At 44.0% G+C, this 26083-nt stretch overlaps 1 long non-coding RNA gene across 8 annotated transcripts in view; it reads right to left on the minus strand.

The window, feature by feature from the left end:
- LOC307187927 overlaps positions 1-26083 on the minus strand; it is a 3519425-nt gene that overhangs the window by 426288 nt on the left and 3067054 nt on the right. The window contains exon 9 of one of the 8 annotated variants that reach the window (XR_013828741.1): positions 12349-12397. The exons of 6 other annotated variants lie outside the window; for them this stretch is intronic. This is a non-coding gene — a long non-coding RNA (uncharacterized lncRNA). Of the gene's footprint in view, positions 1-12348; positions 12398-18654; positions 18717-26083 lie in introns of those variants that run through there. One more of the 8 variants, XR_013828742.1, reaches the window with a different exon arrangement.

Here is a 26083-nt window from a genome sequence, read left to right on the forward strand (position 1 = left end):
TCCTTGCTCAACGAAATGGACTCAACACCGCATATTAAACGCCTAAGAATGTACCTGACTAGTAAGTATCTTAAAACCTATGGATTGCTATGTCTCCGAAAGAGAATCAAGCGTGTGTACTGGGGCATAAACGCAGCAGTGATAGGATTGGAGAGGTTCGGTGAGCAAATGAAGACCCTTTGAAGTCATATTGCATGGTACCCATTCCACGGGTTTCAACTACCCAGGTTTAAGGTATTCTTCCTTCAGCTAAAACATGCATGTGGATCCTAGAGTATGATCAACCATGTGATCGGGAGACGTGTTCAAATATGTCTCAGTTTTACTCCCCTGGTACTCGGGTACAACATTCCAGACGCTTTACTAACACTCTCCCGACTTGGAGAGTCAGTCCGTTTAACCTCCTGTTTGGCCCAGTTTGCAATTTCTGCGGAAGATGAACAGGAATAGCGAGAACCAATGAGAGGCTAGCTGGAGGTGTCTGGACGGGCAAATTTAACTCTCATTTCCCACCAGGAAGAGGAATTAACCAAAGGCTCAGCATGCCGGGCCGGAACCAGATTAGGGCCTGAAGCCATCCTGCGGTGTTGCGGCCAGGTCACAAGAAAGCGAGTTGAAGAAAGGAGCTCAGGGGCACTGTAATTCACAAACCTGCAGAGTTATAAATGACAGCTATCGTCCAAAAATAGACTGAAGTAAGGCTGCCAAGAGGACTTGAAAGCGGGGCAGAATTGCAGGAAACCGATTTCAGGAGGTAGACTGGAATTGCATTGAAAGCATAGGAAAAGAGGCAGAACGTCCACAATGATGCACTTGGCCAAAAAGGGCGTATGCGTTTTTTCCTGAATATATTCAGGAAAAAACGCATACGCCCTTTTTGGCCAACCAAGCAAGCTTGCAAAGGAAATCTGCACAACAATGAAGTCTCACTTCACCCCGGTCAAAAGGGCCATCTGAAAAAAGTGTAAAATCCAGAAAGGCAGGACAGGCCATGGAGAACTGGGAGCCTTGTTATGCTGATGGGCGGGATGTAAATTGCCAACAACCACTCGGGAGAAGTGTATGGTGTTTCCTGAAACATCTAAAAAACAAAGCAACAGAACCTAGGGCACTTCCACTTATGGGCCTATAGCTTAGGGAAATTAAAATCAAAAAGACACAGCCACCCCAAAGTTTGGTACGGCTCTGTTTACAAGAACCTCGTTTACAGTACAAGTTCAACATCGCAGAAAGTGAAAAATGGAAAGAAGTTGTGGTATTTACTTACAAAGCAATACCACTCAGCAATGAAATCTGTGTCATCAGGCCCTTAGCAGCACAATGAGTGGATTCAGGTATGATGATTCTAACTGAAGTAAGTCACACAGAAAAAGAAACATCATAAGATATCAGTAATACACGGAATGTAAACTTGGCTACACAGGAACTGAATTACAGAACAGAACAGGGTCTCAAATTTAGAAAACCAACTTATGCTTGCTTAAGGGTAAAGGTGAGTTGGGGTGCTGCATAAACCAGAGATTGAAATGAGCACAGATAAAGTTCCTTAAGTCAAATATGGAATAGACAAGAGCTACTCCTTGCTCAACGAAATGGACTCAACACCGCATATTAAACGCCTAAGAATGTACCTGACTAGTAATTATCATAAAACCTATGGATTGCTATGTCTCCGAAAGAGAATCAAGCATGTGTACAGGGGCATAAACGCAGCAGTGATAGGACTGGAGAGGTTCGGTGAGCAAATGAAGAACCTTTGAAGTCATATTGCATGGTACCCATTACACGGGTCTTAACTCTCCAGGTGTAAGGTATTCTTCCTTCAGCTAAAACATGCATGTGGAACCCAAGTATGATCAACCATGTGAACGGGAGACGTGTTCAAATATGTCTCAGTTTTCCTCCCCTGGTACTCGGGTGCAACATTCCAGACGCTTTACTAACACTCTCCCCACTTGGAGAGTCAGCGCCTTTAACCTCCTGTTTGGCCCAGTTTGCAATTTCTGCGGAAGATGAACAGGAATAGCGAGAACCAATGAGAGGCTAGCTGGAGGTGTCTGGACGGGCAAATTTAACTCTCATTTCCCACCAGGAAAAGGAAATAACCAAAGGCTCAGCGTGCCGTGCCGGAACCAGATTAGGGCCTGAAGCCATCCTGCGGTGTTGCGGCCAGGTCACAAGAAAGCGAGTTGAAGAAAGGAGCTCAGGGGCACTGTAATTCACAAACCTGCAGAGTTATAAATGACAGCTATCGTCCAAAAATAGACTGAAGTAAGGCTGCCAAGAGGACTTGAAAGCGAGGCAGAATTGCAGGAAACCGATTTCAGGAGGTAGACTGGAATTGCATTGAAAGCATAGGAAAAGAGGCAGAACGTCCACAATGATGCACTTGGCCAAAAAGGGCGTATGCGTTTTTTCCTGAATATATTCAGGAAAAAACGCATACGCCCTTTTTGGCCAACCAAGCAAGCTTGCAAAGGAAATCTGCACTACAATGAAGTCTCACTTCCCCCCGGTCAAAAGGGCCATCTGAAAAAAGTGTAAAATCCAGAAAGGCAGGACAGTCCATGGAGAACTGTGAGCCTTGTTATGCTGATGGGCGGGATTAAAATTGCCAACAACCACTCGGGAGAAGTGTATGGTGTTTCCTGAAACATCTAAAAAACAAAGCAACAGAACCTAGGGCACTTCCACTTATGGTCCTATAGCTTACGGAAATTAAAATCAAAAAGACACAGCCACCCCAAAGTTTGGGACGCCTCTGTTTACAAGAACCTCGTTTACAGTACAAGTTCAACATCGCAGAAAGTGAAAAATGGAAAGAAGTTGTGGTATTTACTTACAAAGCAATACCACTCAGCAATGAAATCTGTGTCATCAGGCCCTTAGCAGCACAATGAGTGGATTCAGGTATGATGATTCTAACTGAAGTAAGTCACACAGAAAAAGAAACATCATAAGATATCAGTAATACACGGAATGTAAACTTGGCTACACAGGAACTGAATTACAGAACAGAACAGGGTCTCAAATTTAGAAAACCAACTTATGCTTGCTTAAGGGTAAAGGTGAGTTGGGGTGCTGCATAAACCAGAGATTGAAATGAGCACAGATAAAGTTCCTTAAGTCAAATATGGAATAGACAAGAGCTACTCCTTGCTCAACGAAATGGACTCAACACCGCATATTAAACGCCTAAGAATGTACCTGACTAGTAATTATCGTAAAACCTATGGATTGCTATGTCTCCGAAAGAGAATCAAGCATGTGTACAGGGGCATAAACGCAGCAGTGATAGGATTGGAGAGGTTCGGTGAGCAAATGAAGAACCTTTGAAGTCATATTGCATGGTACCCATTACACGGGTCTTAACTCTCCAGGTGTAAGGTATTCTTCCTTCAGCTAAAACATGCATGTGGAACCCAAGTATGATCAACCATGTGAACGGGAGACGTGTTCAAATATGTCTCAGTTTTCCTCCCCTGGTACTCGGGTGCAACATTCCAGACGCTTTACTAACACTCTCCCCACTTGGAGAGTCAGCGCCTTTAACCTCCTGTTTGGCCCAGTTTGCAATTTCTGCGGAAGATGAACAGGAATAGCGAGAACCAATGAGAGGCTAGCTGGAGGTGTCTGGACGGGCAAATTTAACTCTCATTTCCCACCAGGAAAAGGAAATAACCAAAGGCTCAGCGTGCCGTGCCGGAACCAGATTAGGGCCTGAAGCCATCCTGCGGTGTTGCGGCCAGGTCACAAGAAAGCGAGTTGAAGAAAGGAGCTCAGGGGCACTGTAATTCACAAACCTGCAGAGTTATAAATGACAGCTATCGTCCAAAAATAGACTGAAGTAAGGCTGCCAAGAGGACTTGAAAGCGAGGCAGAATTGCAGGAAACCGATTTCAGGAGGTAGACTGGAATTGCATTGAAAGCATAGGAAAAGAGGCAGAACGTCCACAATGATGCACTTGGCCAAAAAGGGCGTATGCGTTTTTTCCTGAATATATTCAGGAAAAAACGCATACGCCCTTTTTGGCCAACCAAGCAAGCTTGCAAAGGAAATCTGCACTACAATGAAGTCTCACTTCCCCCCGGTCAAAAGGGCCATGTGAAAAAAGTGTAAAATCCAGAAAGGCAGGACAGTCCATGGAGAACTGTGAGCCTTGTTATGCTGATGGGCGGGATTAAAATTGCCAACAACCACTCGGGAGAAGTGTATGGTGTTTCCTGAAACATCTAAAAAACAAAGCAACAGAACCTAGGGCACTTCCACTTATGGTCCTATAGCTTACGGAAATTAAAATCAAAAAGACACAGCCACCCCAAAGTTTGGGACGCCTCTGTTTACAAGAACCTCGTTTACAGTACAAGTTCAACATCGCAGAAAGTGAAAAATGGATAAAGAAGTTGTGGTATTTACTTACAAAGCAATATCACTCAGCAATGAAATCTGTGTCATCAGGCCCTTAGCAGCACAATGAGTGGATTCAGGTATGATGATTCTAACTGAAGTAAGTCACACAGAAAAAGAAACATCATAAGATATCAGTAATACACGGAATGTAAACTTGGCTACACAGGAACTGAATTACAGAACAGAACAGGGTCTCAAATTTAGAAAACCAACTTATGCTTGCTTAAGGGTAAAGGTGAGTTGGGGTGCTGCATAAAACCAGAGATTGAAATGAGCACAGATAAAGTTCCTTAAGTCAAATATGGAATAGACAAGAGCTACTCCTTGCTCAACGAAATGGACTCAACACCGCATATTAAACGCCTAAGAATGTACCTGACTAGTAAGTATCTTAAAACCTATGGATTGCTATGTCTCCGAAAGAGAATCAAGCATGTGTACAGGGGCATAAACGCAGCAGTGATAGGATTGGAGAGGTTCGGTGAGCAAATGAAGACCCTTTGAAGTCATATTGCATGGTACCCATTTCATGGGTCTTAACTCTCCAGGTTTAAGGTATTCTTCCTTCAGCTAAAACATGCATGTGGAACCCAAGTATGATCAACCATGTGAGCGGGAGACGTGTTTAAATATGTCTCAGTTTTCCTCCCCTGGTACTCGGGTGCAACATTCCAGACGCTTTACTAACACTCTCCCCACTTGGAGAGTCAGTGCCTTTAACCTCCTGTTTGGCCCAGTTTGCAATTTCTGCGGAAGATGAACAGGAATAGCGAGAACCAATGAGAGGCTAGCTGGAGGTGTCTGGACGGGCAAATTTAACTCTCATTTCCCACCAGGAAAAGGAAATAACCAAAGGCTCAGCGTGCCGTGCCGGAACCAGATTAGGGCCTGAAGCCATCCTGCGGTGTTGCGGCCAGGTCACAAGAAAGCGAGTTGAAGAAAGGAGCTCAGGGGCACTGTAATTCACAAACCTGCAGAGTTATAAATGACAGCTATCGTCCAAAAATAGACTGAAGTAAGGCTGCCAAGAGGACTTGAAAGCGAGGCAGAATTGCAGGAAACCGATTTCAGGAGGTAGACTGGAATTGCATTGAAAGCATAGGAAAAGAGGCAGAACGTCCACAATGATGCACTTGGCCAAAAAGGGCGTATGCGTTTTTTCCTGAATATATTCAGGAAAAAACGCATACGCCCTTTTTGGCCAACCAAGCAAGCTTGCAAAGGAAATCTGCACTACAATGAAGTCTCACTTCCCCCCGGTCAAAAGGGCCATGTGAAAAAAGTGTAAAATCCAGAAAGGCAGGACAGTCCATGGAGAACTGGGAGCCTTGTTATGCTGATGGGCGGGATGTAAATTGCCAACAACCACTCGGGAGAAGTGTATGGTGTTTCCTGAAACATCTAAAAAACAAAGCAACAGAACCTAGGGCACTTCCACTTATGGTCCTATAGCTTACGGAAATTAAAGTCAAAAAGACACAGCCACCCCAAAGTTTGGGACGCCTCTGTTTACAAGAACCTCGTTTACAGTACAAGTTCAACATCGCAGAAAGTGAAAAATGGATAAAGAAGTTGTGGTATTTACTTACAAAGCAATATCACTCAGCAATGAAATCTGTGTCATCAGGCCCTTAGCAGCACAATGAGTGGATTCAGGTATGATGATTCTAACTGAAGTAAGTCACACAGAAAAAGAAACATCATAAGATATCAGTAATACACGGAATGTAAACTTGGCTACACAGGAACTGAATTACAGAACAGAACAGGGTCTCAAATTTAGAAAACCAACTTATGCTTGCTTAAGGGTAAAGGTGAGTTGGGGTGCTGCATAAAACCAGAGATTGAAATGAGCACAGATAAAGTTCCTTAAGTCAAATATGGAATAGACAAGAGCTACTCCTTGCTCAACGAAATGGACTCAACACCGCATATTAAACGCCTAAGAATGTACCTGACTAGTAAGTATCTTAAAACCTATGGATTGCTATGTCTCCGAAAGAGAATCAAGCATGTGTACAGGGGCATAAACGCAGCAGTGATAGGATTGGAGAGGTTCGGTGAGCAAATGAAGACCCTTTGAAGTCATATTGCATGGTACCCATTTCATGGATCTTAACTCTCCAGGTTTAAGGTATTCTTCCTTCAGCTAAAACATGCATGTGGAACCCAAGTATGATCAACCATGTGAGCGGGAGACGTGTTTAAATATGTCTCAGTTTTCCTCCCCTGGTACTCGGGTGCAACATTCCAGACGCTTTACTAACACTCTCCCCACTTGGAGAGTCAGTGCCTTTAACCTCCTGTTTGGCCCAGTTTGCAATTTCTGCGGAAGATGAACAGGAATAGCGAGAACCAATGAGAGGCTAGCTGGAGGTGTCTGGACGGGCAAATTTAACTCTCATTTCCCACCAGGAAGAGGAATTATCCAAAGGCTCAGCATGCCGGGCCGGAACCAGATTAGGGCCTGAAGCCATCCTGCGGTGTTGCGGCCAGGTCACAAGAAAGCGAGTTGAAGAAAGGAGCTCAGGGGCACTGTAATTCACAAACCTGCAGAGTTATAAATGACAGCTATCATCCAAAAATAGACTGAAGTAAGGCTGCCAAGAGGACTTGAAAGCGGGGCAGAATTGCAGGAAACCGATTTCAGGAGGTAGACTGGAATTGCATTGAAAGCATAGGAAAAGAGGCAGAACGTCCACAATGATGCACTTGGCCAAAAAGGGCGTATGCGTTTTTTCCTGAATATATTCAGGAAAAAACGCATACGCCCTTTTTGGCCAACCAAGCAAGCTTGCAAAGGAAATCTGCACTACAATGAAGTCTCACTTCCCCCCGGTCAAAAGGGCCATCTGAAAAAAGTGTAAAATCCAGAAAGGCAGGACAGGCCATGGAGAACTGGGAGCCTTGTTATGCTGATGGGCGGGATGTAAATTGCCAACAACCACTGGGGAGAAGTGTATGGTGTTTCCTGAAACATCTAAAAAACAAAGCAACAGAACCTAGGGCACTTCCACTTATGGTCCTATAGCTTAGGGAAATTAAAATCAAAAAGACACAGCCACCCCAAAGTTTGGAACGGCTCTGTTTACAAGAACCTCGTTTACAGTACAAGTTCAACATCGCAGAAAGTGAAAAACGGATAAAGAACTTGTGGTACTTACGTACAATGCAGTATCACTCAGCAATGAAATCTATGTCATCAGGCCCGTATCAGCATAATGAGTGGATTCAGGTACGATGATTCTAACTGAAATAAGTCACACAGAAAAAGAAACATCATAAGATATCAGTAATACACGGAATGTAAACTTGGCTACACAGGAACTGAATTACAGAACAGAACAGGGTCTCAAATTTAGAAAACCAACTTATGCTTGCTTAAGGGTAAAGGTGAGTTAGGGTGCTGCATAAAACCAGAGATTGAAATGAGCACAGATAAAGTTCCTTAAGTCAAATATGGAATAGACAAGAGCTACTCCTTGCTCAACGAAATGGACTCAACACCGCATATTAAACGCCTAAGAATGTACCTGACTAGTAAGTATCTTAAAACCTATGGATTGCTATGTCTCTGAAAGAGAATCAAGCATGTGTACAGGGGCATAAACGCAGCAGTGATAGGATTGGAGAGGTTCGGTGAGCAAATGAAGACCCTTTGAAGTCATATTGCATGGTACCCATTACACGGGTCTCAACTCTCCAGGTTTAAGGTATTCTTCCTTCAGCTAAAACATGCATGTGGAACCCAAGTATGATCAACCATGTGAACGGGAGACGTGTTCAAATATGTCTCAGTTTTCCTCCCCTGGTACTCGGGTGCAACATTCCAGACGCTTTACTAACACTCTCCCCACTTGGAGAGTCAGCGCCTTTAACTTCCTGTTTGGCCCAGTTTGCAATTTCTGCGGAAGATGAACAGGAATAGCGAGAACCAATGAGAGGCTAGCTGGAGGTGTCTGGACGGGCAAATTTAACTCTCATTTCCCACCAGGAAGAGGAAATAACCAAAGGCTCAGCGTGCCGTACCGGAACCAGATTAGGGCCTGAAGCCATCCTGCGGTGTTGCGGCCAGCTCAAAAGAAAGCGAGTTGAAGAAAGGAGCTCAGGGGCACTGTAATTCACAAACCTGCAGAGTTATAAATGACAGCTATCGTCCAAAAATACACTGAAGTAAGGCTGCCAAGAGGACTTGAAAGCGGGGCAGAATTGCAGGAAACCGATTTCAGGAGGTAGACTGGAATTGCATTGAAAGCATAGGAAAAGAGGCAGAACGTCCACAATGATGCACTTGGCCAAAAAGGGCGTATGCGTTTTTTCCTGAATATATTCAGGAAAAAACGCATACGCCCTTTTTGGCCAACCAAGCAAGCTTGCAAAGGAAATCTGCACTACAATGAAGTCTCACTTCCCCCCGGTCAAAAGGGCCATTTGAAAAAAGTGTAAAATCCAGAAAGGCAGGACAGGCCATGGAGAACTGGGAGCCTTGTTATGCTGATGGGCGGGATGTAAATTGCCAACAACCACTCGGGAGAAGTGTATGGTGTTTCCTGAAACATCTAAAAAACAAAGCAACAGAGCCTAGGGCACTTCCACTTATGGTCCTATAGCTTAGGGAAATTAAAATCAAAAAGACACAGCCATCCCAAAGTTTGGAATGGCTCTGTTTACAAGAACCTCGTTTACAGTACAAGTTCAACATCGCAGAAAGTGAAAAATGGATAAAGAACATGTGGTACTTACGTACAATGCAGTATCACTCAGGAATGAAATCTATGTCATCAGGCCCGTAGCAGCATAATGAGTGGATTCAGGTACGATGATTCTAACTGAAATAAGTCACACAGAAAAAGAAACATCATAAGATATCACTAATACACGGAATGTAAACTTGGCTACACAGGAACTGAATTACAGAACAGAACAGGGTCTCAAATTTAGAAAACCAACTTATGCTTGCTTAAGGGTAAAGGTGAGTTGGGGTGCTGCATAAAACCAGAGATTGAAATGAGCACAGATAAAGATCCTTAAGTCAAATATGGAATAGACAAGAGCTACTCCTTGCTCAACGAAATGGACTCAACACCGCATATTAAACGCCTAAGAATGTACCTGACTAGTAAGTATCTTAAAACCTATGGATTGCTATGTCTCCGAAAGAGAATCAAGCATGTGTACAGGGGCATAAATGCAGAAGTGATAGGATTGGAGAGGTTCGGTGAGCAAATGAAGACCCTTTGAAGTCATATTGCATGGCACCCATTACACGGGTCTTAACTCTCCAGGTTTAAGGTATTCTTCCTTCAGCTAAAACATGCATGTGGAACCCAAGTATGATAAACCATGTGAACGGGAGACGTGTTCAAATATGTCTCAGTTTTCCTCCCCTGGTACTCGGGTGCAACATTCCAGACGCTTTACTAACACTCTCCCCACTTGGAGAGTCAGCGCCTTTAACCTCCTGTTTGGCCCAGTTTGCAATTTCTGCGGAAGATGAACAGGAATAGCAAGAACCAATGCGAGACTAGCTGGAGGTGTCTGGACGGGCAAATTTAACTCTCATTTCCCACCAGGAAGAGGAATTAACCAAAGGCTCAGCATGCCGGGCCGGAACCAGATTAGGGCCTGAAGCCATCCTGCGGTGTTGCGGCCAGCTCAAAAGAAAGCGAGTTGAAGAAAGGAGCTCAGGGGCAGTGTAATTCACAAACCTGCAGAGTTATAAATGACAGCTATCGTCCAAAAATAGACTGAAGTAAGGCTGCCAAGAGGACTTGAAAGCGGGGCAGAATTGCAGGAAACCGATTTCAGGAGGTAGACTGGAATTGCATTGAAAGCATAGGAAAAGAGGCAGAACGTCCACAATGATGCACTTGGCCAAAAAGGGTGTATGCGTTTTTTCCTGAATATATTCAGGAAAAAACGCATACGCCCTTTTTGGCCAACCAAGCAAGCTTGCAAAGGAAATCTGCACTACAATGAAGTCTCACTTCCCCCCGGTCAAAAGGGCCATCTGAAAAAAGTGTAAAATCCAGAAAGGCAGGACAGGCCATGGAGAACTGGGAGCCTTGTTATGCTGATGGGCGGGAGGTAAATTGCCAACAACCCCTCGGGAGAAGTGTATGGTGTTTCTTGAAACATCTAAAAAACAAAGCAACAGAGCCTAGGGCACTGCCACTTATGGTCCTATAGCTTAGGGAAATTAAAATCAAAAAGACACAGCCACCCCAAAGTTTGGGACGCCTCTGTTTACAAGAACCTCGTTTACAGTACAAGTTCAACATCGCAGAAATTGAAAAATGGATAAAGAAGTTGTGGTATTTACTTACAAAGCAATATCACTCAGCAATGAAATCTGTGTCATCAGGCCCTTAGCAGCACAATGAGTGGATTCAGGTATGATGATTCTAACTGAAGTAAGTCACACAGAAAAAGAAACATCATAAGATATCAGTAATACACGGAATGTAAACTTGGCTACACAGGAACTGAATTACAGAACAGAACAGGGTCTCAAATTTAGAAAAACAACTTATGCTTGCTTAAGGGTAAAGGTGAGTTGGGGTGCTGCATAAAACCAGAGATTGAAATGAGCACAGATAAAGTTCCTTAAGCCAAATATGGAATAGACAAGAGCTACTCCTTGCTCAATGAAATGGACTCAACACCGCATATTAAACGCCTAAGAATGTACCTGACTAGTAAGTATCTTAAAACCTATGGATTGCTATGTCTCCGAAAGAGAATCAAGCATGTGTACAGGGGCATAAACGCAGCAGTGATAGGATTGGAGAGGTTCGGTGAGCAAATGAAGACCCTTTGAAGTCATATTGCATGGTACCCATTCCACGGGTTTCAACTACCCAGGTTTAAGGTATTCTTCCTTCAGCTAAAACATGCATGTGAAACCTAGAATATGATCAACCATGTGATCGGGAGACGTGTTCAAATATGTCTCAGTTTTCCTCCCCTGGTACTCGGGTGCAACATTCCAGACGCTTTACTAACACTCTCCCCACTTGGAGAGTCAGTCCCTTTAACCTCCTGTTTGGCCCAGTTTGCAATTTCTGCGGAAGATGAACAGGAATAGTGAGAACCAATGAGAGGCTAGCTGGAGGTGTCTGGACGGGCAAATTTAACTCTCATTTCCGACCAGGAAGAGGAATTAACCAAAGGCTCAGTGTGCCGTGCCGGAACCAGATTAGGGCCTGAAGCCATCCTGCGGTGTTGCGGCCAGGTCACAAGAAAGCAAGTTGAAGAAAGGAGCTCAGGGGCACTGTAATTCACAAACCTGCAGAGTTATAAATGACAGCTATCGTCCAAAAATAGACTGAAGTAAGGCTGCCAAGAGGACTTGAAAGCGGGGCAGAATTGCAGGAAACCGATTTCAGGAGGTAGACTGGAATTGCATTGAAAGCATAGGAAAAGAGGCAGAACGTCCACAATGATGCACTTGGCCAAAAAGGGCGTATGCGTTTTTTCCTGAATATATTCAGGAAAAAACGCATATGCCCTTTTTGGCCAACCAAGCAAGCTTGCAAAGGAAATCTGCACTACAATGAAGTCTCACTTCCCCCCGGTCAAAAGGGCCATCTGAAAAAAGTGTAAAATCCAGAAAGGCAACAGGCCATTGAGAACTGGGAGCCTTGTTATGCTGATGGGCGGGATGTAAATTGCCAACAGACACTTGGGAGAAGTGTATGGTGTTTCCTGAAACATCTAAAAAACAAAGCAACAGAGCCTAGGGCACTTCCACTTATGGTCCTATAGCTTAGGGAAATTAAAATCAAAAAGACACAGCCACCCCAAAGTTTGGAACGGCTCTGTTTACAAGAACCTCGTTTACAGTACAAGTTCAACATCGCAGAAAGTGAAAAATGGATAAAGAACTTGTGGTACTTACGTACAATGCAGTATCACTCAGCAATGAAATCTGTGTCATCAGGCCCTTAGCAGCACAATGAGTGGATTCAGGTATGATGACTCTAACTGAAATAAGTCACACAGAAAAAGAAACATCATAAGATATCAGTAATACACGGAATGTAAACTTGGCTACACAGGAACTGAATTACAGAACAGAACAGGGTCTCAAATTTAGAAAACCAACTTATGCTTGCTTAAGGGTAAAGGTGAGTTGGGGTGCTGCATAAAACCAGAGATTGAAATGAGCACAGATAAAGTTCCTGAGGCCAAATATGGAATAGACAAGAGCTACTCCTTGCTCAACGAAATGGACTCAACACCGCATATTAAACACCTAAGAATGTACCTGACTAGTAAGTATCTTAAAACCTATAGATTGCTATGTCTCCGAAAGAGAATCAAGCATGTGTACAGGGGCATAAACGCAGCAGTGATAGGATTGGAGAGGTTCGGTGAGCAAATGAAGACCCTTTGAAGTCATATTGCCTGGTACCCATTCCACGGGTTTCAACTACCCAGGTTTTAGGTATTCTTCCTTCAGCTAAAACATGCATGTTGAACCCAGAGTATGATCAACCATGTGATCGGGAGACGTGTTCAAATATGTCTCAGTTTTCCTCCCCTGGTACTCGGGTGCAACATTCCAGATGCTTTACTAACACTCTCCCCACTTGGAGAGTCAGCGCCTTTAACCTCCTGTTTGGCCCAGTTTGCAATTTCTGCGGAAGATGAACAGGAATAGCGAGAACCATTGAGAGGCTAGCTGGAGGTGTCTGGACGGGCAAATTTAACTCTCACTTCCCACCAGGAAGAGGAAATAACCAAAGGCTCAGCATGCCGTACCGGAACCAGATTAGGGCCTGAAGCCATCCTGCGGTGTTGCGTCCAGCTCAAAAGAAAGCGAGTTGAAGAAAGGAGCTCAGGGGCACTGTAATTCACAAACCTGCAGAGTTATAAATGACAGCTATCGTCCAAAAATAGACTGAAGTAAGGCTGCCAAGAGGACTTGAAAGCGGGGCAGAATTGCAGGAAACCGATTTCAGGAGGTAGACTGGAATTGCATTGAAAGCATAGGAAAAGAGGCAGAACGTCCACAATGATGCACTTGGCCAAAAAGGGCGTATGCGTTTTTTCCTGAATATATTCAGGAAAAAACGCATACGCCCTTTTTGGCCAACCAAGCAAGCTTGCAAAGGAAATCTGCACTACAATGAAGTCTCACTTCCCCCCGGTCAAAAGGGCCATCTGAAAAAAGTGTAAAATCCAGAAAGGCAGGACAGGCCATGGAGAACTGGGAGCCTTGTTATGCTGATGGGCGGGATGTAAATTGCCAACAGACACTCGGGAGAAGTGTATGATGTTTCCTGAAACATCTAAAAAACAAAGCAACAGAGCCTAGGGCACTTCCACTTATGGTCCTATAGCTTAGGGAAATTAAAATCAAAAAGACACAGCCACCCCAAAGTTTGGGACGCCTCTGTTTACAAGAACCTCGTTTACAGTACAAGTTCAACATCGCAGAAAGTGAAAAATGGATAAAGAAGTTGTGGTATTTACTTACAAAGCAATATCACTCAGCAATGAAATCTGTGTCATCAGGCCCTTAGCAGCACAATGAGTGGATTCAGGTATGATGATTCTAACTGAAGTAAGTCACACAGAAAAAGAAACATCATAAGATATCAGTAATACACGGAATGTAAACTTGGCTACACAGGAACTGAATTACAGAACAGAACAGGGTCTCAAATTTAGAAAACCAACTTATGCTTGCTTAAGGGGAAAGGTGAGTTGGGGTGCTGCATAAAACCAGAGATTGAAATGAGCACAGATAAAGTTCCTTAAGTCAAATATGGAATAGACAAGAGCTACTCCTTGCTCAACGAAATGGACTCAACACCGCATATTAAACGCCTAAGAATGTACCTGACTTGTAAGTATCTTAAAACCTATGGATTGCTATGTCTCCGAAAGAGAATCAAGCATGTGTACAGGGGCATAAACGCAGCAGTGATAGGATTGGAGAGGTTCGGTGAGCAAATGAAGACCCTTTGAAGTCATATTGCATGGTACCCATTACACGGGTCTTAACTCTCCAGGTTTAAGGTATTCTTCCTTCAGCTAAAACATGCATGTGGAACCCAAGAATGATCAACCATGTGAACGGGAGACGTGTTCAAATATGTCTCAGTTTTCCTCCCCTGGTACTCGGGTGCAACATTCCAGACGCTTTACTAACACTCTCCCCACTTGGAGAGTCAGTGCCTTTAACCTCCTGTTTGGCCCAGTTTGCAATTTCTGCGGAAGATGAACAGGAATAGCGAGAACCAATGAGAGACTAGCTGGAGGTGTCTGGACGGGCAAATTTAACTCTCATTTCCCACCAGGAAGAGGAAATAACCAAAGGCTCAGCATGCCGTGCCGGAACCAGATTAGGGCCTGAAGCCATCCTGCGGTATTGCGGCCAGGTCACAAGAAAGCGAGTTGAAGAAAGGAGCTCAGGGGCACTGTAATTCACAAACCTGCAGAGTTATAAATGACAGCTATCGTCCAAAAATAGACTGAAGTAAGGCTGCCAAGAGGACTTGAAAGCGGGGCAGAATTGCAGGAAACCGATTTCAGGAGGTAGACTGGAATTGCATTGAAAGCATAGGAAAAGAGGCAGAACGTCCACAATGATGCACTTGGCCAAAAAGGGCGTATGCGTTTTTTCCTGAATATATTCAGGAAAAAAAGCATACGCCCTTTTTGGCCAACCAAGCAAGCTTGCAAAGGAAATCTGCACTACAATGAAGTCTCACTTCCCCCCGGTCAAAAGGGCCATCTGAAAAAAGTGTAAAATCCAGAAAGGCAGGACAGGCCATGGAGAACTGGGAGCCTTGTTATGCTGATGGGCGGGATGTAAATTGCCAACAACCACTCGGGAGAAGTGTATGGTGTTTCCTGAAACATCTAAAAAACAAAGCAACAGAGCCTAGGGCACTTCCACTTATGGTCCTATAGCTTAGGGAAATTAAAATCAAAAAGACACAGCCACCCCAAAGTTTGGAACGGCTCTGTTTACAAGAACCTCGTTTACAGTACAAGTTCAACATCACAGAAAGTGAAAAATGGATAAAGAAGTTGTGGTATTTACTTACAAAGCAATATCACTCAGCAATGAAATCTGTGTCATCAGGCCCTTAGCAGCACAATGAGTGGATTCAGGTATGATGATTCTAACTGAAGTAAGTCACACAGAAAAAGAAACATCATAAGATATCAGTAATACACGGAATGTAAACTTGGCTACACAGGAACTGAATTACAGAACAGAACAGGGTCTCAAATTTAGAAAACCAACTTATGCTTGCTTAAGGGTAAAGGTGAGTTGGGGTGCTGCATAAAACCAGAGATTGAAATGAGCACAGATAAAGTTCCTTAAGTCAAATATGGAATAGACAAGAGCTACTCCTTGCTCAACGAAATGGACTCAACACCGCATATTAAACGCCTAAGAATGTACCTGACTAGTAAGTATCTTAAAACCTATGGATTGCTATGTCTCCGAAAGAGAATCAAGCATGTGTACAGGGGCATAAACGCAGCAGTGATAGGATTGGAGAGGTTCGGTGAGCAAATGAAGACCCTTTGAAGTCATATTGCATGGTACCCATTCCACGGGTTTCAACTACCCAGGTTTAAGGTATTCTTCCTTCAGCTAAAACATGCATGTGGAACCTAGAGTATGATCAACCATGTGATCGGGAGACGTGTTCAAATATGTCTCAGTTTTCCTCCCCTGGTACTCGGGTACAACATTCCAGACGCTTTACTAACACTCTCCCCACTTGGAGAGTCAGTCCCTTTAACCTCCTGTTTGGCCCAGTTTGCAATTTCTGCGGAAGATGAACAGGAATAGCGAGAACCAATGAGAGGCTAGCTGGAGGTGTCTGGACGGGCAAATTTAACTCTCATTTCCCACCAGGAAGAGGAAATAACCAAAGGCTCAGCATGCCGTACCGGAACCAGATTAGGGCCTGAAGCCATCCTGCGGTGTTGCGGCCAGCTCAAAAGAAAGCGAGTTGAAGAAAGGAGCTCAGGGGCACTGTAATTCACAAACCTGCAGAGTTATAAATGACAGCTATCGTCCAAAAATATACTGAAGTAAGGCTGCCAAGAGGACTTGAAAGCGGGGCAGAATTGCAGGAAACCGATTTCAGGAGGTAGACTGGAATTGCATTGAAAGCATAGGAAAAGAGGCAGAACGTCCACAATGATGCACTTGGCCAAAAAGGGCGTATGCGTTTTTTCCTGAATATATTCAGGAAAAAACGCATACGCCCTTTTTGGCCAACCAAGCAAGCTTGCAAAGGAAATCTGCACTACAATGAAGTCTCACTTCCCCCCGGTCAAAAGGGCCATCTGAAAAAAGTGTAAAATCCAGAAAGGCAGGACAGGCCATGGAGAACTGGGAGCCTTGGTATGCTGATGGGCGGGATGTAAATTGCCAACAGACACTCGGGAGAAGTGTATGGTGTTTCCTGAAACATCTAAAAAACAAAGCAACAGAGCCTAGGGCACTGCCACTTATGGTCCTATAGCTTAGGGAAATTAAAATCAAAAAGACACAGCCACCCCAAATTTTGGGACGCCTCTGTTTACAAGAACCTCGTTTACAGTACAAGTTCAACATCGCAGAAAGTGAAAAATGGATAAAGAAGTTGTGGTATTTACTTACAAAGCAATATCACTCAGCAATGAAATCTGTGTCATCAGGCCCTTAGCAGCACAATGAGTGGATTCAGGTATGATGATTCGAACTGAAGTAAGTCACACAGAAAAAGAAACATCATAAGATATCAGTAATACACGGAATGTAAACTTGGCTACACAGGAACTGAATTACAGAACAGAACAGGGTCTCAAATTTAGAAAACCAACTTATGCTTGCTTAAGGGTAAAGGTGAGTTGGGCTGCTGCATAAAACCAGAGATTGAAATGAGCACAGATAAAGTTCCTTAAGTCAAATATGGAATAGACAAGAGCTACTCCTTGCTCAACGAAATGGACTCAACACCGCATATTAAACGCCTAAGAATGTACCTGACTAGTAAGTATCTTAAAACCTAGGGATTGCTATGTCTCCGAAAGAGAATCAAGCATGTGTACAGGGGCATAAACGCAGCAGTGATAGGATTGGAGAGGTTCGGTGAGCAAATGAAGACCCTTTGAAGTCATATTGCATGGTACCCATTCCACGGGTTTCAACTACCCAGGTTTAAGGTATTCTTCCTTCAGCTAAAACATGCATGTGGAACCTAGAGTATGATCAACCATGTGATCGGGAGACGTGTTCAAATATGTCTCAGTTTTCCTCCCCTGGTACTCGGGTACAACATTCCAGACGCTTTACTAACACTCTCCCCACTTGGAGAGTCAGTCCCTTTAACCTCCTGTTTGGCCCAGTTTGCAATTTCTGCGGAAGATGAACAGGAATAGCGAGAACCAATGAGAGGCTAGCTGGAGGTGTCTGGACGGGCAAATTTAACTCTCATTTCCCACCAGGAAGAGGAAATAACCAAAGGCTCAGCATGCCGTACCGGAACCAGATTAGGGCCTGAAGCCATCCTGCGGTGTTGCGGCCAGCTCAAAAGAAAGCGAGTTGAAGAAAGGAGCTCAGGGGCACTGTAATTCACAAACCTGCAGAGTTATAAATGACAGCTATCGTCCAAAAATATACTGAAGTAAGGCTGCCAAGAGGACTTGAAAGCGGGGCAGAATTGCAGGAAACCGATTTCAGGAGGTAGACTGGAATTGCATTGAAAGCATAGGAAAAGAGGCAGAACGTCCACAATGATGCACTTGGCCAAAAAGGGCGTATGCGTTTTTTCCTGAATATATTCAGGAAAAAACGCATACGCCCTTTTTGGCCAACCAAGCAAGCTTGCAAAGGAAATCTGCACTACAATGAAGTCTCACTTCCCCCCGGTCAAAAGGGCCATCTGAAAAAAGTGTAAAATCCAGAAAGGCAGGACAGGCCATGGAGAACTGGGAGCCTTGGTATGCTGATGGGCGGGATGTAAATTGCCAACAGACACTCGGGAGAAGTGTATGGTGTTTCCTGAAACATCTAAAAAACAAAGCAACAGAGCCTAGGGCACTGCCACTTATGGTCCTATAGCTTAGGGAAATTAAAATCAAAAAGACACAGCCACCCCAAAGTTTGGGACGCCTCTGTTTACAAGAACCTCGTTTACAGTACAAGTTCAACATCGCAGAAAGTGAAAAATGGATAAAGAAGTTGTGGTATTTACTTACAAAGCAATATCACTCAGCAATGAAATCTGTGTCATCAGGCCCTTAGCAGCACAATGAGTGGATTCAGGTATGATGATTCGAACTGAAGTAAGTCACACAGAAAAAGAAACATCATAAGATATCAGTAATACACGGAATGTAAACTTGGCTACACAGGAACTGAATTACAGAACAGAACAGGGTCTCAAATTTAGAAAACCAACTTATGCTTGCTTAAGGGTAAAGGTGAGTTGGGCTGCTGCATAAAACCAGAGATTGAAATGAGCACAGATAAAGTTCCTTAAGTCAAATATGGAATAGACAAGAGCTACTCCTTGCTCAACGAAATGGACTCAACACCGCATATTAAACGCCTAAGAATGTACCTGACTAGTAAGTATCTTAAAACCTAGGGATTGCTATGTCTCCGAAAGAGAATCAAGCATGTGTACAGGGGCATAAACGCAGCAGTGATAGGATTGGAGAGGTTCGGTGAGCAAATGAAGACCCTTTGAAGTCATATTGCATGGTACCCATTCCACGGGTTTCAACTACCCAGGTTTAAGGTATTCTTCCTTCAGCTAAAACATGCATGTGGAACCTAGAGTATGATCAACCATGTGATCGGGAGACGTGTTCAAATATGTCTCAGTTTTCCTCCCCTGGTACTCGGGTACAACATTCCAGACGCTTTACTAACACTCTCCCCACTTGGAGAGTCAGTCCCTTTAACCTCCTGTTTGGCCCAGTTTGCAATTTCTGCGGAAGATGAACAGGAATAGCGAGAACCAATGAGAGGCTAGCTGGAGGTGTCTGGACGGGCAAATTTAACTCTCATTTCCCACCAGGAAGAGGAAATAACCAAAGGCTCAGCATGCCGTACCGGAACCAGATTAGGGCCTGAAGCCATCCTGCGGTGTTGCGGCCAGCTCAAAAGAAAGCGAGTTGAAGAAAGGAGCTCAGGGGCACTGTAATTCACAAACCTGCAGAGTTATAAATGACAGCTATCGTCCAAAAATATACTGAAGTAAGGCTGCCAAGAGGACTTGAAAGCGGGGCAGAATTGCAGGAAACCGATTTCAGGAGGTAGACTGGAATTGCATTGAAAGCATAGGAAAAGAGGCAGAACGTCCACAATGATGCACTTGGCCAAAAAGGGCGTATGCGTTTTTTCCTGAATATATTCAGGAAAAAACGCATACGCCCTTTTTGGCCAACCAAGCAAGCTTGCAAAGGAAATCTGCACTACAATGAAGTCTCACTTCCCCCCGGTCAAAAGGGCCATCTGAAAAAAGTGTAAAATCCAGAAAGGCAGTACAGGCAATGGAGAACTGGGAGCCTTGTTATGCTGATGGGCGGGATGTAAATAGCCAACAGACACTTGGTAGAAGTGTATGGTGTTTCCTGAAACATCTAAAAAACAAAGCAACAGAGCCTAGGGCACTGCCACTTATGGTCCTATAGCTTAGGGAAATTAAAATCAAAAAGACACAGCCACCCCAAAGTTTGGGACGCCTCTGTTTACAAGAACCTCGTTTACAGTACAAGTTCAACATCGCAGAAAGTGAAAAATGGATAAAGAAGTTGTGGTATTTACTTACAAAGCAATATCACTCAGCAATGAAATCTGTGTCATCAGGCCCTTAGCAGCACAATGAGTGGATTCAGGTATGATGATTCTAACTGAAGTAAGTCACACAGAAAAAGAAACATCATAAGATATCAGTAATACACGGAATGTAAACTTGGCTACACAGGAACTGAATTACAGAACAGAACAGGGTCTCAAATTTAGAAAACCAACTTATGCTTGCTTAAGGGTAAAGGTGAGTTGGGGTGCTGCATAAAACCAGAGATTGAAATGAGCACAGATAAAGTTCCTTAAGTCAAATATGGAATAGACAAGAGCTACTCCTTGCTCAACGAAATGGACTCAACACCGCATATTAAACGCCTAAGAATGTACCTGACTAGTAAGTATCTTAAAACCTATGGATTGCTATGTCTCCGAAAGAGAATCAAGCATGTGTACAGGGGCATAAACGCAGCAGTGATAGGATTGGAGAGGTTCGGTGAGCAAATGAAGACCCTTTGAAGTCATATTGCATGGTACCCATTACATGGGTCTTAACTCTCCAGGTTTAAGGTATTCTTCCTTCAGCTAAAACATGCATGTGGAACCCAAGTATGATCAACCATGTGAACGGGAGACGTGTTCAAACATGTCTCAGTTTTCCTCCCCTGGTACACGGGTGCAACATTCCAGACGCTTTACTAACACTCTCCCCACTTGGAGAGTCAGCGCCTTTAACCTCCTGTTTGGCCCGGTTTGCAATTTCTGCGGAAGATGAACAGGAATAGCGAGAACCAATGAGAGGCTAGCTGGAGGTGTCTGGACGGGCAAATTTAACTCTCATTTCCCACCAGGAAGAGGAATTAACCAAAGGCTCAGCATGCCGGGCCGGAACCAGATTAGGGCCTGAAGCCATCCTGCGGTGTTGCGGCCAGGTCACAAGAAAGCGAGTTGAAGAAAGGAGCTCAGGGGCACTGTAATTCACAAACCTGCAGAGTTATAAATGACAACTATCGTCCAAAAGTAGACTGAAGTAAGGCTGCCAAGAGGACTTGAAAGCGGGGCAGAATTGCAGGAAACCGATTTCAGGAGGTAGACTGGAATTGCATTGAAAGCATAGGAAAAGAGACAGAACGTCCACAATGATGCACTTGGCCAAAAAGGGCGTATGCGTTTTTTCCTGAATATATTCAGGAAAAAACGCATACGCCCTTTTTGGCCAACCAAGCAAGCTTGCAAAGGAAATCTGCACTACAATGAAGTCTCACTTCCCCCCGGTCAAAAGGGCCATCTGAAAAAAGTGTAAAATCCAGAAAGGCAGGACAGGCCATGGAGAACTGGGAGCCTTGGTATGCTGATGGGCGGGATGTAAATTGCCAACAGACACTCGGGAGAAGTGTATGGTGTTTCCTGAAACATCTAAAAAACAAAGCAACAGAGCCTAGGGCACTGCCACTTATGGTCCTATAGCTTAGGGAAACTAAAATCAAAAGACACAGCCACCCCAAAGTTTGGAACGGCTCTGTTTACAAGAACCTCGTTTACAGTACAAGTTCAACATCGCAGAAAGTGAAAAATGGATAAAGAAGTTGTGGTATTTACTTACAAAGCAATATCACTCAGCAATGAAATCTATGTCATCAGGCCCTTAGCAGCACAATGAGTGGATTCAGGTATGATGATTCTAACTGAAATAAGTCACACAGAAAAAGAAACATCATAAGATATCAGTAGTACACGGAATGGAAACTTGGCTACACAGGAACTGAATTACAGAACAGAACAGGGTCTCAAATTTAGAAAAACAACTTATGTTTGCTTAAGGGTAAAGGTGAGTTGGGGTGCTGCATAAAACCAGAGATTGAAATGAGCACAGATAAAGTTCCTTAAGCCAAATATGGAATAGACAAGAGCTACTCCTTGCTCAACGAAATGGACTCAACACCGCATATTAAACGCCTAAGAATGTACCTGACTTGTAAGTATCTTAAAACCTATGGATTGCTATGTCTCCGAAAGAGAATCAAGCATGTGTACAGGGGCATAAACGCAGCAGTGATAGGATTGGAGAGGTTCGGTGAGCAAATGAAGACCCTTTGAAGTCATATTGCATGGTACCCATTCCACGGGTTTCAACTACCCAGGTTTAAGGTATTCTTCCTTCAGCTAAAACATGCATGTGGAACCTAGAGTATGATCAACCATGTGATCGGGAGACGTGTTCAAATATGTCTCAGTTTTCCTCCCCTGGTACTCGGGTACAACATTCCAGACGCTTTACTAACACTCTCCCCACTTGGAGAGTCAGTCCCTTTAACCTCCTGTTTGGCCCAGTTTGCAATTTCTGCGGAAGATGAACAGGAATAGCGAGAACCAATGAGAGGCTAGCTGGAGGTGTCTGGACGGGCAAATTTAACTCTCATTTCCCACCAGGAAGAGGAAATAACCAAAGGCTCAGCATGCCGTACCGGAACCAGATTAGGGCCTGAAGCCATCCTGCGGTGTTGCGGCCAGCTCAAAAGAAAGCGAGTTGAAGAAAGGAGCTCAGGGGCACTGTAATTCACAAACCTGCAGAGTTATAAATGACAGCTATCGTCCAAAAATAGACTGAAGTAAGGCTGCCAAGAGGACTTGAAAGCGGGGCAGAATTGCAGGAAACCGATTTCAGGAGGTAGACTGGAATTGCATTGAAAGCATAGGAAAAGAGGCAGAACGTCCACAATGATGCACTTGGCCAAAAAGGGCGTATGCATTTTTTCCTGAATATATTCAGGAAAAAACGCATACGCCCTTTTTGGCCAACCAAGCAAGCTTGCAAAGGAAATCTGCACTACAATGAAGTCTCACTTCCCCCCGGTCAAAAGGGCCATCTGAAAAAAGTGTAAAATCCAGAAAGGCAGTACAGGCCATGGAGAACTGGGAGCCTTGTTATGCTGATGGGCGGGATGTAAATTGCCAACAGACACTCGGGAGAAGTGTATGGTGTTTCCTGAAACATCTAAAAAACAAAGCAACAGAGCCTAGGGCACTGCCACTTATGGTCCTATAGCTTAGGGAAACTAAAATCAAAAAGACACAGCCACCCCAAAGTTTGGAACGGCTCTGTTTACAAGAACCTCGTTTACAGTACAAGTTCAACATCGCAGAAAGTGAAAAATGGATAAAGAAGTTGTGGTATTTACTTACAAAGCAATATCACTCAGCAATGAAATCTATGTCATCAGGCCCTTAGCAGCACAATGAGTGGATTCAGGTATGATGATTCTAACTGAAATAAGTCACACAGAAAAAGAAACATCATAAGATATCAGTAGTACACGGAATGGAAACTTGGCTACACAGGAACTGAATTACAGAACAGAACAGGGTCTCAAATTTAGAAAAACAACTTATGCTTGCTTAAGGGTAAAGGTGAGTTGGGGTGCTGCATAAAACCAGAGATTGAAATGAGCACAGATAAAGTTCCTTAAGCCAAATATGGAATAGACAAGAGCTACTCCTTGCTCAACGAAATGGAGTCAACACCGCATATTAAACGCCTAAGAATGTACCTGACTTGTAAGTATCTTAAAACCTATGGATTGCTATGTCTCTGAAAGAGAATCAAGCATGTGTACAGGGGCATAAACGCAGCAGTGATAGGATTGGAGAGGTTCGGTGAGCAAATGAAGACCCTTTGAAGTCATATTGCATGGTACCCATTCCACGGGTTTCAACTACCCAGGTTTAAGGTATTCTTCCTTCAGCTAAAACATGCATGTGGAACCTAGAGTATGATCAACCATGTGATCGGGAGACGTGTTCAAATATGTCTCAGTTTTCCTCCCCTGGTACTCGGGTACAACATTCCAGACGCTTTACTAACACTCTCCCCACTTGGAGAGTCAGTCCCTTTAACCTCCTGTTTGGCCCAGTTTGCAATTTCTGCGGAAGATGAACAGGAATAGCGAGAACCAATGAGAGGCTAGCTGGAGGTGTCTGGACGGGCAAATTTAACTCTCATTTCCAACCAGGAAGAGGAAATAACCAAAGGCTCAGCATGCCGGGCCGGAACCAGATTAGGGCCTGAAGCCATCCTGCGGTGTTGCGGCCAGCTCAAAAGAAAGCGAGTTGAAGAAAGGAGCTCAGGGGCACTGTAATTCACAAACCTGCAGAGTTATAAATGACAGCTATCGTCCAAAAATAGACTGAAGTAAGGCTGCCAAGAGGACTTGAAAGCGGGGCAGAATTGCAGGAAACCGATTTCAGGAGGTAGACTGGAATTGCATTGAAAGCATAGGAAAAGAGGCAGAACGTCCACAATGATGCACTTGGCCAAAAAGGGCGTATGCATTTTTTCCTGAATATATTCAGGAAAAAACGCATACGCCCTTTTTGGCCAACCAAGCAAGCTTGCAAAGGAAATCTGCACTACAATGAAGTCTCACTTCCCACCGGTCAAAAGGGCCATCTGAAAAAAGTGTAAAATCCAGAAAGGCAGTACAGGCCATGGAGAACTGGGAGCCTTGTTATGCTGATGGGCGGGATGTAAATTGCCAACAGACACTCGGGAGAAGTGTATGGTGTTTCCTGAAACATCTAAAAAACAAAGCAACAGAGCCTAGGGCACTGCCACTTATGGTCCTATAGCTTAGGGAAATTAAAATCAAAAAGACACAGCCACCCCAAAGTTTGGGACGCCTCTGTTTACAAGAACCTCGTTTACAGTACAAGTTCAACATCGCAGAAAGTGAAAAATGGATAAAGAAGTTGTGGTATTTACTTACAAAGCAATATCACTCAGCAATGAAATCTGTGTCATCAGGCCCTTAGCAGCACAATGAGTGGATTCAGGTATGATGATTCTAACTGAAGTAAGTCACACAGAAAAAGAAACATCATAAGATATCAGTAATACACGGAATGTAAACTTGGCTACACAGGAACTGAATTACAGAACAGAACAGGGTCTCAAATTTAGAAAACCAACTTATGCTTGCTTAAGGGTAAAGGTGAGTTGGGGTGCTGCATAAAACCAGAGATTGAAATGAGCACAGATAAAGTTCCTTAAGTCAAATATGGAATAGACAAGAGCTACTCCTTGCTCAACGAAATGGACTCAACACCGCATATTAAACGCCTAAGAATGTACCTGACTAGTAAGTATCTTAAAACCTATGGATTGCTATGTCTCCGAAAGAGAATCAAGCATGTGTACAGGGGCATAAACGCAGCAGTGATAGGATTGGAGAGGTTCGGTGAGCAAATGAAGACCCTTTGAAGTCATATTGCATGGTACCCATTACATGGGTCTTAACTCTCCAGGTTTAAGGTATTCTTCCTTCAGCTAAAACATGCATGTGGAACCCAAGTATGATCAACCATGTGAACGGGAGACGTGTTCAAATATGTCTCAGTTTTCCTCCCCTGGTACTCGGGTACAACATTCCAGACGCTTTACTAACACTCTCCCCACTTGGAGAGTCAGCGCCTTTAACCTCCTGTTTGGCCCGGTTTGCAATTTCTGCGGAAGATGAACAGGAATAGCGAGAACCAATGAGAGGCTAGCTGGAGGTGTCTGGACGGGCAAATTTAACTCTCATTTCCCACCAGGAAGAGGAATTAACCAAAGGCTCAGCATGCCGGGCCGGAACCAGATTAGGGCCTGAAGTCATCCTGCGGTGTTGCGGCCAGGTCACAAGAAAGCGAGTTGAAGAAAGGAGCTCAGGGGCACTGTAATTCACAAACCTGCAGAGTTATAAATGACAGCTATCGTCCAAAAATAGACTGAAGTAAGGCTGCCAAGAGGACTTGAAAGCGGGGCAGAATTGCAGGAAACCGATTTCAGGAGGTAGACTGGAATTGCATTGAAAGCATAGGAAAAGAGGCAGAACGTCCACAATGATGCACTTGGCCAA

The sequence above is a fragment of the Stenella coeruleoalba genome (assembly GCF_951394435.1).
Source record: "Stenella coeruleoalba genome assembly, chromosome: 6".
NCBI classification, from domain to species: domain Eukaryota; kingdom Metazoa; phylum Chordata; class Mammalia; order Artiodactyla; family Delphinidae; genus Stenella; species Stenella coeruleoalba.